The following is a 15,639-nucleotide window of genomic DNA, read 5'->3' as shown; positions in this document are numbered from 1 at the left end:
AGACTTACACACACGCACACACGGATCAAAATGCTGGTATCCTCAGCCTGCCAATCTTGTTAGGTATTCTGCTTCTGATTCAGACAGGGCTTGGGATCTCGGCTGACCAGGAATACTCCATCCACAATGATGCACACATCATTAAATCTACAAGCTTTATGAATTATTCACAGCTACAAACACAACTCAGCATCGTGCCATTGTCATTATATGTGTCTCTATATGTTGCGTGTTTGTGTTTGTGGTATACAGAGCAATTTATGCATTCACAGTAATAGATGCTCTTTCGGAACACAGAAATTGAGGAATGAACATGTTCTTTTTTTGTTTTTACTGTGCATCATTCAAACCCTATGTCTGAATGTATGTATGTGGTGGAGACTACTATGCTGAGACCGTCTGCACCAGAAAAACATTGAATTACATTATATAGTCATCACTCAATAATCAGCCATCAGGTTAAAGTTAAATAAAAATACATCTTTGGGTACTTTGACATTTTCATTCTGCTACTGTTTCATCAGGAGTGTGTAGGTGTGGTTTCATCACATTTGATATACAACATAAACTGATCAGCCACAACATTATAAATGTTAACTGATTTTAATGCTGTGGATTATCGTTGTGAGCAAGTATCTTCAGATTTTGATTCAAATGTAGCTAAATTTGCCTGGTGCTGAGAAGTATGTGACATGTGACGCATGTTCCCAACCAAAACTGCTCTAACTTTGGCAGATTCACATATTGGCAAATTCAATGGCTAGGCTATTTCTCCTAGATATAATTGATCTTACTTTAACATTAATAAAAGACTTTGCCAATTTTTCATATTTCTTAATCTTCAATTTAAGATACTCTTTTTTTTCTCACTGTTCTGATCTTTACATGTTGGAAATAATCAGCTCTTAAGACAACAGTAAGACCCTTAAGAAAACTTAATTAATTAAAAAAACCTGCACAACACCTGAAATTGTGAAAGATCTCCTGCTTTCGTGTGTTTCTCCTGGACAGGATTGATTTCTTAGATCTTACCTTATTTTGCTCCTTACTTCTCCTAAAGGGGGTTTAAGAGAAACAGGTCAGAATTCAATAATCTCCAAGTAAGAGCTGATTTATTTCTGTGAGACAAAGAAAAGACAGCAAAATTTCCTCTGGGTAATGCTCATGCTGTTGTTGATCTCTTGTTGTCATGTATATAATGACTGTTCTTTCTCAGAAGCAAAAAGCTGAGACTGATGTCATTATAGCGCCATAAAACATCTTAGAGAGGAAGTCCGGTCAGTGGATGGTTGGATATACAAGGGGTCGGACTTTGATAAGATGCAGCAGTTCACATGCTGTTTCCTACCAACACTCATGAATGCCCTGACCCAGGTTGTAGAGAACACCATGTTCTTGGTCTTATCTGCATTTTAAACAAGTCTGTGAACTGGAGATATCCAAGACCCTGGTCTAGAGTGAAGTTAGGGAAATCTAAAGTTGTATCATCTGCATAGAAATGTATATTTCAAGTGCCTGTTAGGGAAGATAATGTTATTTATAACCAACATAAATAATAATGGACCGAGAATAGATCCCTGTGGTACCTCATTGCTGATGATCATGAGTCCTGACTCATCATCAGCTGTAACAACCATCAGCTCTCTGTAAGGTGAGTGTGACATCATTGAGAAATATAGACTGTAGCTTGTTTAATAAGATTTTATGATCAATGGTATTAAATGCCTTTGAGAGGTTAATTAAGAGAGCACAACAAACAATGACATCACTACTCTTACATTTACCCTAACCACCTAATCTTAGCTGTCTAAACGCAAACAAACAATAACCACAGAGGTGGTAGATTAGAAAATTCTCATGAATTGTTTTGTAATGTCATATGAGTCATTTTTGAAAGCAAAATTGAAGACCATCAAGCACCATGCAACTCTCTGATTTATGTCATCTTTATGGAAGAAAATGTCCACCCAAGAAAAACAACAGCATCAGCCTTTTCACTAAGTGCCCCAAAACACCACGTTTACATTCAAATGATGAAGCCGTCTAGCAGATTTAGTAATTATGACAGGAGAGAAAGAGGCAGTGAGATGAGATTATTATGGTCAGGGAGGATGGTTGGACCAACAAAACACTGCACATTAATATGGGATCTGCTGTTTGTCCTCTATGTCCAGCAGATTTTTTCTTTCGTCTTTCTTTAAACCACGACCACAATCATTACTAAACCTGAACCTGAAGTGGTTTTTATTGTAACCATGAAGACCATGGCCCCATAAGTACTTATTTTAAAACCATGATCTTTTCTTAACCTGACCAACCTTTTCCCCCCGAAACCTTATCTATTGTAACATCATAAAACAGATTTATCTTTCAATAGAGCTTTGTAATGGTTTTGGAAGGCACAGCAAATGAATGTCAAACTGCCAATGGGGGCTGGTTTCACATCATAGGTGCAACATATTTTGGCTTTAAATTTGGAGAACTGAAGAAAAACTTGCACACTGAATGTTTCCCCTTTTACTTGTGCTGTGGTTCAAACTAATGTATGTTTTTGTTCACCTAAAGACCAACATGAGCAGAAGAAAAGAATGATTAGAGTCTGCTTGAAGGAAGTTAGTTGTTACTTTCAACACCTCCTGCCCACTGGAAAACTTTAATATTGCACTATTTCAGCCTAGTGTTGATGCTCTGTAGGTGACATGTTGCCAAACTTTCACAGCCAAGCTGAAACATTGCACAGATAAAGTTTACTAGAGTGAGGTTTTAGTGTGTGGTTATTCTCCTTTCCCCCTGCACCAGAGATAAAACCCTGTTGAAGAGGAGTGTAAACGGTTTGATGTGTCTCCAAGAACAAAGCAGAATTAATCAGTGTACGATGTTGTGACAGTTCTCAGTCTGATCTACCAGCATGTCACTGACAATACAGTAATGAGAAATTGTTACAGATCTTAATTTGAGTGACATTAACTCAGCTGTGGTACCATTTTTACCATCGGAAGAGAATAGTCATCTCAGCCACAGTCTACATGTTTTAAACCTTAAACCAGTGACGGTTTGCTGAGCGTGTATGCTCTTTTCCAGATTTGCCTGAAATAGAAAGAAAGGATAGGTGTAGATATTTAACTTGGGCCGACTGAGGTCTCACTCTGCCCATCTCCATCTGGGAGACAGTCCCTATCCCAGACTTCTTTCCACTGAATAAGAGGACCATTCATTTTGAATGAGGACTTTCAAAAGAGAGGGAAAAAAACACCTTTCTTGTCTTCTCCTCTTCTTCATTTTCAGTGCCAGGCCATGGAGAAATAGGAAGATATGAATAAATTATCTGCTGCTAGGATTTGATTTTCCCAGGGTAGAGCATTAAGAAACATGTTTATGCTGAGCTGAACGCACCAAACCCTTTTGTTTATCGGAGCAGGACAGTCACAGATGCACAGGGATATGTGATATTATGATAAAGGTTATTTCTATTATTTTACACACTGGTAGTAATAGCTTTGCATTAGTGACACATTTCGGCATCCAGTGTATCACCAATCACTACAGCTTCATTTCCTCTGTGTAATTCATACTTTTCAAGGTTGCAGGATTCTGGAGATTTTATGGTGTTTGTGCGTAAGTCAGGGATGCAATCCAGACAGGAGTTATTTCACCAGCTAGCACTCATAAATAATCACTTTCAAGCCCCTTTCATACATGCATCTTGTTATCATATACGTAAATGTGACAGCAATTTAATGTGCTGTTCTAATATTTGAATAAATGCCATTGAGTTACGATGCGAGATCGCACCTAGTAACATTTCCATAACCCAATCAGCACGGCACAAATCTAATTAAATGCACTTGTTCTGCTTTCTTGTGTCATGAATTCACAGATAGAGGATCACAGCAGTGCTTCCAGCATTCAGCATATTCTTTGTCTGGAACGGGCTTAAGATTCACTTTCATAGGAAGGTGGACACGTCTTTCCTCCAGCTGAGTCAATTAACTGTGGGATGAAACTGGAGCACATGGAGAAAAGTTACACAAAGGAGAACAACATATTCACACCTTCATTTTTTTATTTTCAAATACTGCTACTTGTAAGCAGAACAGTATAAAGACTGCCTGTCACCAACAGCGCTGCAGTCTTCAGTCTTCCCTAAAATTTAAACTGTCATACACGTGTGATGCACTAAATCCCATGTTTATTCCAACAACTTGCAAACAGCATGACTCGGTGGCAGTCTCTGAAACACACCAGCTCTCACACCGTATAATAAAAACCTTCGCAATTCAAAACACAAAGCAAATGCTTGATTGCAGACAAAACGCCACAAAGGCTTCCTGTGTCACAGTAGCTGTCACACCCTTGACTCGCGCTGCCAAATGCCTGCAAAAAAGTGATTTATCCTCGGCTATTCTTGCTTCTGCAGAAAGCAAATACATGTATACATGCTTTTAAAGAGTGCGTTGTCATTTAGACCTTCCTGAACATGAATAATTCATGGATTTACCATGATAACTCAAAAAATAATTTCCTGTACTCAGCATTGCAAACTACATTAGTCTTAAATATTGACATCCTGAAAAGCAAGGAGGATAAAGTGACTCTCAAGTACAGCCAAAGTGACAGAAATATGTTATCATGCAACACACATTTTCATTCAGGTGAAAAAATTATTATCAAATCTATAAACTCAAAGTTGACATAAGTAAATATGGTAAGTAAATGTATAAGCAGAGTTGAGAGGCATATAGCACATGTGATATTACACAGTATGAAGCAGGTGCATCATGTACTGTATGCTGTGGGTTATAGAGACGTAAAAATGATAAGAATATGATGTGTATGGTATGACTCAGTAATGTGTGTGCACATGATTTGATGTTTATATTCGAGGTAATTATACCCAGATAGCAAAACGAAACATCTGGCTCAGTATACACCCCGGTTCCACGGCCCGAGTCTGGCCCAGATACCTCCACATCTGGGTAGATTACAGCTGTTATCCTTCAGTGTTGGCTGACAGCTATATAAGATTTTCTATGTGTGCACTAGAATTGGTCCAGATGTGGAAGTAGAATCTGGCCAACTGCAGTGTATACTGGGCCAGAAGAGACACAAGCATGTGACCCATGTATAGGCCAGATGCATCTTTCTCTCTGGGTATGTATCTGTGTTTTGTGACCCTGGGTAAACTGGTTTATGGGGTAGAGAGTGTGGCATGGTGGCATGTACGGAGCGAGTGAAGAACAAAGTATAGTGGAAATGAATGATGTGACCTTAATATAATTGTAGAAAGAATGTAATAATAATGATAAAAAAATATATATATAATAATAATTGTGAAGATATCCTGTCATTGTAATTGTGATATATATACATGATATATCTAATATGATAACAAAATAGTGTAAAATAACATGACAATAGTGTAGTGGTATTTTGACAACATAATAAATATTATTTACATATTTGTACAATATATTAATTTTAAATTGTTTAAATTATATAATAATAATAATAATAATATCATATATATTATTATATTACATACAATAATATAATAATGCTATGTTAAATAGTGAGCAGTGGCGAGGTCAGGTGACAGGACATGGTCTGGTCTGGTTTATCTGTAATGTTCCTGGAGGTCATACACCTTAGCAGTTAGCTTTGATAAACAGGGGCATGAGATGCCTGTTTGCTAAATAAAACATTAGCAACGTCTCTTTTCACTTATGCCAAATGCATTCATGGTGAATGATGATTGCAGTGTTCAGAGCAATTAAACTGTTGTTCAAGCCTCAGTTACAGCTGAGTGTACGTGCCAAGGGGCAAGAGCTACACTAACTCTAAGTTACCTTAGATCACACAAGATTACGTGGAACTAAATTCTGCTTTAGCTCATAAATAAATATTTCACTTCTGAAAGTAGTGAAAAAATGGATTCTGGTGGATACTAAACTCTACATAAACCTTGTGGGAAAACTGAGGGCTTTAGCTTTGAGATCCCTCGTTGCTCATAATCCCTCGTCATAATTTTAAAAAGCATCATTAATAAGGAGAAATTGAAAAACCATATGGAAGTAATAAAGTGAGAAAGTGAGAGTGAGAGTATAGACTGCCGAGCTCCAGTGTAGTTCCAGCTAGTAGAAGTGTTTATTCCAAAATGATTTATGTTAATATTGGGCTAAATGGGGTGTGACTCCAATGTTTCCCCCTAAGCTTTGGCTCATTGGAAGATCTATGTGTGAGTCTGCTTCAGCCTGCAGATGGCCCATACAGGCAGCTCAGGCTTCCAGACAGGTGGGTGAGCCACTCTTCTAATTGATATCCCCATTGTTCCTACTTGGTCAAGCATGCATCAGTAATCTCAGTGGAGAAACGACCCTGCAAATAATGTGTTGCAATTCACAAAGAATAAAACCACCAGCACTTTACATCTTTGTGATGTATCCTCAGTGGAGATGAACTGACTGTGATTACAATACTGTGGAGTTATATCTCACTGGACACCCTAAATCTTTTGATAACTGTTCATCTTACGCATCAGTAATCTCTCTTTTGATTTGTTTTGTCTACAGTTCGCTGCCATTATTGCTCCGTTATTGCAATAACATAAATAATTCAAAATCATTTAATGGGTAAGCACTTTATACGTACTGGAATTTGTCTTGTTGTCCCTGGTGCTGAGCACAAATGGTTGCTGTGAAAGGGATGGCTTGTCAGGACAAACCCACCTTGACTCTGCTGATCTTTTTTTTTTTTTTAAGCATCTTTCCACTCTTTACTTTGGTTTTTACGTCCTGCAGCTGTACAGTTCTGGTTCCCCTCACTATTTAACCTTGTGGAAAAGCTCTGATGATCGTATGCTTCCTACCCAGCACCAAACAGCAGACTGACAAACGCTACATCCACACTGATACATTTTAGTTACCACATCACTTTTGCTACATTTACACCTGGCATCCACACTACTCTGGATTTTTCCAGCTTTCCTCCTGGCTTGGCTACCAGTGGTGAGTACAGCATGGATAATGAGTTACCATCGTTGCTGACTGTGTTGTCTTTGCTAGCAGCTGTTGCGCAGTTAAATTCTGCATTTCAAAGCTGCAACTGCCTTTGCTGTTCCTCTTTTGTAGTATTTCCTGCAACTAACAAACTTCGGAGTTGACAATCTGTTTCCTGTTTACACCAGCATGCACGTACCCGGTGTGAGTTAATGGTCATGTATGTATTTGTATTTATGTATTTATGTATGCATTTACATTTCTGATATGGAGATAAAGCGCTCATCTGGACGGAGATCGTTTGCTGTGGATGCAGCCAAAGTTAGTGACCAACATATTTAGTAATAGTAATATCTAACAGGCAAAGAGCCAGATATTTGGTTGAAACCAAAACAGACTCCAGAGGAGTGAATACTGGGCTTACTTTTACCAAGCAGACAGGAGCACAACTCCCGATGAACGAATGATGCTAACATGCTAAGAGTTTATGATGTGACGCAGTTTACAGCTTCTCTGCTGCCCCAAGTGACCGACAAAATCAGACAATAACAAGACGATAATACTATTAATTGTAATAATAATAATGACAGAAAAAAATCTATTAATGCTGCTTTACGTTTTGGGAATTAGACAACTTTGAATATGATTTGGGTGGCACAGACCTTGGTTCAGGTGAAGAAAAGCTCAACTCAGCTGCTTAAAATGCAAATATTTTAGCTTTGAATGAAGAACACTAAACCATTGTCCTCACCTCAACCACCTTGCTTGCCTACATTTTTGTTTGATTTGTCTGCCTGTTTCTTATCCTGTAGCTAATGCTTTTCTCTCACATGCATGTGCATTAATTTGCATGCATGTTAAGATGTTGTGTTTATGGCACACGATATGTAAAGTCCAGCCTTTCCATTGACAGTAAATTACATGTCAGTAGCTTACTGTTTAGTAACATTTTGCTTCATGCAGGTAAGAGGATCAAAATGATCTTGTCTACAAAAGGCCAGAACACATTTTCTATAACTCAGAGTACTCTTCAGCATGAGGAAATGATGTCTGCTGGCAGCTGTCCATGATACCTGCAATATTCACAACAGCTCTTATTTAAATATGTAGAGTATGTGTCATTCTCTGCGTATATGTCAGTCAAACTGAACGATTTGGGAAACATCCATAGGGTGGCACATACATATTTGAGAAATCTGTTATGCAAGCCCCACTTTGTGACCTTGTTTTTCTTTCATAAAAGAAAAGCAGCCTCGGATGCATGAAATGTGGACCAGTTGAGATTGCAGAGCAGAGTGCATCTCTGAAGGAGACCATTTAACCCGGTTCAGCTGGCAGCCCACAAATTATTCAGGGATGGATGCTGAGGTACATTCGCACGGTGGTGTCACAGAGAGTTCACGGCCTAGCTGCTCTGCCCAGGTGGACTCTGAAGCCCCCGCAGATAGCCTGAAGTGATATTGGCACCTGTTAATTTGAATGTGACTGTGTGGGTGTTTGCATGAGGGCCATCAAATTGTTTTTGGTCAGTGTGCACGGACTTTTGAGTCGGTGTTGTTTGGATAAGCGTTTTGTTTAAGAGCATCAGGACGATAGGCAACATTCAGCAATATTTGCTTCCTATTACTTTTCTTTCAGAAATGTATGTCCTGAGATATCAGCCTTTACACATGTTAAGTAACATGTTTCCTTCAGATTTTGAGGAAATTAAACCCTGATTTTGGCACTATTTATGTCCATATATGTCCATTTATGTCCATATACACATACACGTGTCCGTATATCAAGAGGGATGTTGCCATATACTATGTAACCTATAAGGGGACATATTATTATATTATTAACACATCTATACACCCTTTGCATGTATGAAGATTAAGGTTTATAACATAGATGTAATAATACAATTTGTGTATGTACATATATTGCAAATAGCTATATGATCATGATTTTGTATGTGGTATAATATGCTCCAATTTTATAGCTTTTTCTTATCAATTTTAAACATGTCTATCTTCTTTTCTGGGAAAGTGGTCTCAGACGTTTGGGCTCTAGTGTATATAATGGCAGACTGAGAGTGGAGTCACACTGTTTTTTTGTTTTTACCTCTCTGTCTCTCGCTCTTTTGTGTTTAGTTTAATTACTCTGGAAATAAACATTGTTCTGTACCAATAATGGTTTTTTGTGTGTGTGTCGAAGTAAACAGCTCAATTTCACTGAGTGGTTCTGTGGATGTTTTTTTAAGACGGGGGGACTCATTAGAGCGTCAAGCTAAGGCTTCATTCATTGGAAACCTGCACAGAGGTTAGCACTGACCTCGATCATTCTTGTCGTTGCAGGTGATCGCCTGCTGTTGTGTGGAAAACTGCTATTGCCATGTGAAGCGTGAAATCAGATCATGGATGCTCATGCCATGACGGAGAAGGTTAATTACCGACTGATTTCTTCATTACATCAGGAGCCAGTTCTTTATACACCTGTTGCTCTTCTGTAGTATTTCTGACCAAGTACCTGAGTGTTTGCTGCAGTTTTAACTGCACTTTCTGCTGCCAACAATAACCACACGGGTCACCACATCACCTAGGACTGAAATCATAAGGATTACAACATTAATCAACTCACATGTGATTCATTCAAGTATTTTATAAAGGGGTTTCAATGTAGTCCACCACAGTAGCAAGAGGACAGGAAGAGTGTTTCCTGCTATTCCGTGGCCCTGCCTCCAAACTGCAAACTGTATGTGGACATTAAAGCAGCATTAATACAGACTCATCTTCCCCCCTTGTGAACCACTTCCTAGACCATATATCTGTAGACACAGTATTAAAATTCTGCTCCATACATTGATTGAACTCCCCACCAGCAGTTGAGGCTGAAATCAGGTTCTGTTTCAGGCAGAAGCCAAATGGATTTTTGATCTGGGCCCAAAATAGCAGACAGACTGAATAAGGAACTTTGTTTGTCTATTTTTTTTTTTTTTTTGCCTCTTGCAACATTTTGTTCTCACAGCTAGTTTAGCCTCTTTCTATGGAATGGTCATTTTAAATAATACCAATAATGGAACTATAATGTGGTACTTTATATGGTTTTAAGTCCATCAACCTTAACAACCAGAAGTCTCTCCAGGTCATTTTACGTCACATCTTTGTCTTCTTATTTCAAACTTCCTGTCTCCTTTTTCATTGCCTATGGTGCAATGAGTTTGAAACATGTTGCCATCTGTAAGTACTGCTACATCCTCTCTAAGTGAGCTTTAGAAAATGATTTATTTCTTGTCTTTCTCTTTCTTTCACCTGGTCCTATTTCACTATACAAATTGACCAACCAGTCCTCCAACCTGAAAAAACATGCAGGTTATTTTTCTCAACCCTCGGATACGACCCACAGGAGTGTCTGCAGAAACAGCGCCCATACAGCGGCAGGTGTACCGATTGTCATGGTTACATTAATAATCAACCGTACCAAGAGTGGCATAGATAATAGAACCCTATTCAACCCCTTGATGGGAACAGTCTCAGCTGAAAGACTGGTGGTTAGTTGCCATGGTTAAAATAAATAAACACACAGACTCTACTGACAGAGGCGTACCTACCTTCGTCCCCATATTTACTATACTAACAGTAATGGCTTGGTTAGGTTTAGGAAAAGATGGTGATTTGGGATAAAAGAAGTACTTCCTCAACATCAGACAATCTTTGCTGTCATGGTTACAATAATAACAACTAATAATTACTACGACCACTAGATTTTTTTTTTTTAACAGGAGGACAGTCTCAAATTTACATTGTTAAACTAACATGAAAAATGATTTAATTGCCCAGATTCTCCTTTTCTCAAGAATGAAAACCCACGCAGTGTTTTAATCAAAGAATCCTAATAGCTATAAATTCATGAGGGCTTAAGCAGGCACTAATTATTTTCTCTAACTTTATTACTCCTCTTCTATGTTAAGTTCCCCATTAATTAATGAATAAGTTGATAAGCTCATGGAATGACATTCAGCATCATTTTCTTTGATGATCAGGTTTCATCAAGATTCAGTGACTGAGCTAATTACAATGGGGTATTTAACGGAGAATTGAAAATATGGAATTTAAATGAACAAACGGCTACACACTCTGTTTTCTTCATGTGTGAAAACTGCATGAGCACAGGCTCCGTCAGATGACTGATGAAGCTTTTTTTTTTCTCCAATCTAATTTTAGTAACAGGCACATGATTGATTTTAGTTGAGTCAACAGCACTCGTAGTTATACAACATAGTGGCACTTCAGATTGTTCAGATTTATTTTGTCGTTGAGGGAACAATCGCTCTCTTATCAAGTGGATTATAATCTGTGGGAGTCGCTTTCATGGGAAATGAGATCCACAGGGCAATCAGCTTCTCAACAGGCACAAATCAGCTGCACAAGTCCTGTCACACATTTGGCTTGATTTACCACAGTCCACGTCCAGATTTCTAGTCAAGTCAGTCAAGTCAATATTATTCATATAGCACCAAATCAGAACAGGTGTTATCTCCAGTTTTCTTATCGAGCAGGTCTAGACTGTCATCCTTACAATGTTATTTACAGAGACCCAACAATTCCCAACATGACCAAGCACCCACACCTAAAATGCAACCTGTCACCGGACTAAAACATGAGTTAACAGAGTGAAGAACGCTGTGAGTGTCTTGCACACAGTAAATATAGACGTAGATCACAGAAAGGACATTTGTTGGCAACAGCAGGGTTAAGAACAGAGATAAAAGTGTTTGAGGTGATAGCACTTTGTGATGTCCTCCACTGTCGACTTTTTGATGGGAGCTTTGTATTGTGTGGTCCATTGTCTCCTATTAGTGTATTCGTCCACACAGTGAGTGGTCTGTGGCTCAGTCACATCCTATTCATGCTTTTCACACAGTTTCATGTATATGAGTGGTTTTCCTTTGTTCCCTCAGTGCAGGCTCAGTTTTTCAGGGTGAAATACAGTCAGCAGGGATCTGCTCAGTACAGAGATCAGGAGAATATCAGGGAACGGGGTCCCTGTGGTCGGGTTTAGTGGTTCCCCAGCTGGACTCCATGATGAGGCTCGGCCTCCAGAGCTTCAGGACCCACTGAGCCACCTGGACGCCCATCAGAGACCCCACAGTCTCCCACCAGCTGCTTCAGGCAAAGTCGGTGTTTGGCAAATCGCAACCATCAGCCTGGGTGTGGCTTCATTGCAGACATCCAGTGACTCCTTCAACAACCATAGCAGAGAGTTTGTGTTTTCACATCTTTACAGTTAAAAAGTGCCCAGATTTAATAGCTACGGTTTCCCTGAGAGCTCAACGCACTGCAACTTAGAAAACACATGCAAACAGCTGAAAAAACACAAGCAAATTCAGAAAAACTGTAATCAGTTTGACAACACGTTCAGCAAATACAACACAGACCAAATTCACAATAATATTCACAACAGAATGGAAGTGTTTCCAGGGGACACAAAAAAGGACGACTTCAGATACATGAGGCTGTTGAGTGCAGAACCCTTTGAACGGTGTATCATTCTCTTCATACTCACTGGTGTAGAAGGAGTAAAACTCAGCGGCTCTCCTTCTTATCAGGCAGGTTCTCTTAGTTCTTGGCCTGCAGGTCCGAGAGGAGAGAGTGGATTCTTTATCTGTCCCTGTTTTTTCTCCAGGCCAAAGAAAAAGCTAGAGGGAGCATCCGTCTTTGTGATGTCCTGGACTTTGCACCTTCTAGATCATCCTGTGTTCTGCAGGTTGGCTAAGTCCGTTTTTTTATGCCTCTGCTAACAGCCACAGCCAGAGACATATTGTTTTCAGGTTGTCTGTCCATCCGTCCCATTGTTGTGGACACAATATCTCTGTAACATCTTGAGGTAATTTCTTCAGATTTGGCACAAACATTCACTGGGACTCAATGACAAATTTATTAGATTAGCTTTTAGTGGTCAAAGGTCAAGATCAGTGTGATCTCATGGAACACTTTTTGGCCATTACTCAAGACTTCATATAGCAATTATGACAAAATTTCACACAAACAACCATGAGACGGTAATTCTATTATTTTCTGTTTTTGTTTGAGCATTTCAATGTATCCTCGATTTCCTGTGGACTGACTCATTGTTTCCAGTTCCACAGTATCAGCCTCCAGATCTTTTATAGATCTGGTGATGTCTGTAACATTGAGTGTGTGCTGCTGACACAGGAGTTTAATTTCACTCGCTGTCTCAGACAAGTGAAATCACTCTTCCTCTGTCTAAAAGCAGTCCATTAATAACTAAGAGCATCCCTAAACCATTCAACGTTGAATTAAAATTTCAGTAATATAACGGTGTTTTAAACAATAAAAACGGTCCAGTCAGGCTGAGGAGATCTTATCCTCTCATAGGTGGGACCATGTGTACTGTCTGGAGTCTGTGTGCATCCCTCTCCACACATCCACCAGGCCGTCAGAGTAGATCAGCTGCCTGAGGGCGTGTTGGCAAGGTCTCCATGATTACAGTCTAAAAACTTGTTCCACAGTTAAAATCCTGACGCAAGAATGAAAAATCACATCTCTGAACCACAGTCATTCAATGTGTTGCTAATTTAGAAAAAATGAAAACTTCCTTTTTGCTCTGTTGGTTGAAGCATAGAAAGACAGGAACCTCCTCTCTGTTACAGACACAGTTCTTGACAACAGGAAGCTCACTGCTCCACTGAGTGTCGTGTTGGGGCTTAAAATCACTCCCCCTTCACATTATCTGCTCCAGTCTGCCTCATTGCTTCCATCACTGTGTCTCTTGTAAAAAAAAAAAAAAAAAAAGAAAAAAGTACATTATTCATATACTACTGCCCTTTTTTCTGCCTCTCTGGCTCCATTTACATTCAGACTTCCCACTCTAACAGTGTCTGTACAGAGTGTGAGATTTTACAGACGGTTTGTGAACTGCTGTATTCATACGCACAAGAGCTCTGTATTACTCCGCAGATCAGCTGTTTGAGTCAGTGTATAGGTGCACTTGTGCATAGTAATACCGTAGGTCAATGGTTGAAAAAATGTAGTTCCAAAGGAAAGGGCTGTGTGACAGCAAGATGAAGCGTTGAAAATATTCAGAATAAAGCGCACACCTTAAGTAATATTAGTTTTTTTGGGGGTATTTTTAAGTGGCTGAAATATGTTTTTCTGACGCCTCGTCCACAGCACCGCATCACTCAGCTTCTGAGCCGGTGCTCTCGGCTAATTCTCTAAACTGGGAATGTGCTGATCTGAATCTGCTGCAGGTAATAGACTGACTACAGATAAGTACCTCACACAACTCCACATCAAATAACCCAAACTATCACTTTAATGTAGAGCACAAATGGGGCGATTACCACAGGAGCGCATATGGTCTGAGCGAGTGAGTCCCTGGTTTGATTCCCAGACTCTTTGCTGCATGTCATTCCCCGTCTCTCTGTCCTCTCATTTTCTGTCTGACACATGCTCCTCACTACCACTGCTGTCTGACTGCACTTGCTTCTCACCTGTCCGCACTCACTCTGCCTGCTTCTGCCTCGCTAGCTTTACTCCTACGTTTGCATTGAGCAGGCTTTCATGCTGCCTCCTGCTCCACCATCTCAGCTTCCTCCACCTGTTCATAACATACGTTACTAGTTTCACCTGTCCTATTTACCTGTGTCACACACTCACACACACACACACACACACACACACACACACACACACACACACACACACCATTTTCACTTGTTTTTTCCTCTTTCTCACCACTGACCTCACTTTCACCAACCTCATCCTCACCACATGTCTGTGTCCCGTGTAAATCCCTCATTCCCAGTGTCCTGTACACTGTCCCCACCAACAGCACTGTCGCGACTGGGCGGCTCTCCAGCACCATCCTGCTGTTCTGCGCTGTAGCACCAGAGCGCTCCGCGGAACCAGACCGCTTGGCAGCGACGTACCAGTCTGTGCCAGTAGCTCCCCCTGGGCCAGAACAGACTGACTCTCCTCGACCGGGACAGGCCTGGACTGTGTGTCACTGCAATCAAAACATTTCATAACTGACGAGGCAGCAAAGAGAACATAGTCAAAATCATTAACCTTCATGTGGAAGATTGAGCTCTTTATCCCAGCTCATGTAAAGCTGTCGTCTGTGAGACGCCATGTGTTTCAGTAAAGGAGATTTGCAGCTGAAAAAATCTTTTTAATTTGGGAACAAACTCTCCTGTGTTGGGAGGGCTCTCTGCTGAGGAACTCGTCAGTTCTCAAACATGCCACTGATGACAACGCCTGATATATGAGCCAGTCCACCTGGTCCAGGAAAAGAACAATGGCACTGTTCATCCGAGCAGCAGATTTCACGCTACTGTGGCTGACCACCTCCAACTCCACCACCTCCAGCCAACCTAACTTCTTCCATTCTGCATGGAAAGCCAGCACCAACTTTAATGCTGCCTTGAAGTCAGCTGGGAGAAGTCAGTATTAACCACGACAACCAGCCCAGAGGCTGTCAGGCAAAAACAGAGATGTATAATAATAATAATGCAGATGGAGAAGAGGACGGAGGAGCTCAGTGCATCATGGGAAGTCCCCTGATAATCTAGGCCTATAGTACCATAACTAATGAGAAGCTCTACAGGAGAGGAGCCTGACAGCTGAAGGCTCTGCCT

Source organism: Trachinotus anak, unplaced genomic scaffold, assembly GCF_046630095.1.
Source record: "Trachinotus anak isolate AG129_WGS33_773 ecotype Australia unplaced genomic scaffold, CSIRO_AGI_Tana_v1 ptg000007l, whole genome shotgun sequence".
Taxonomy (NCBI): Eukaryota; Metazoa; Chordata; class Actinopteri; order Carangiformes; family Carangidae; genus Trachinotus; species Trachinotus anak.
This window is presented reverse-complemented; position numbering follows the sequence as displayed.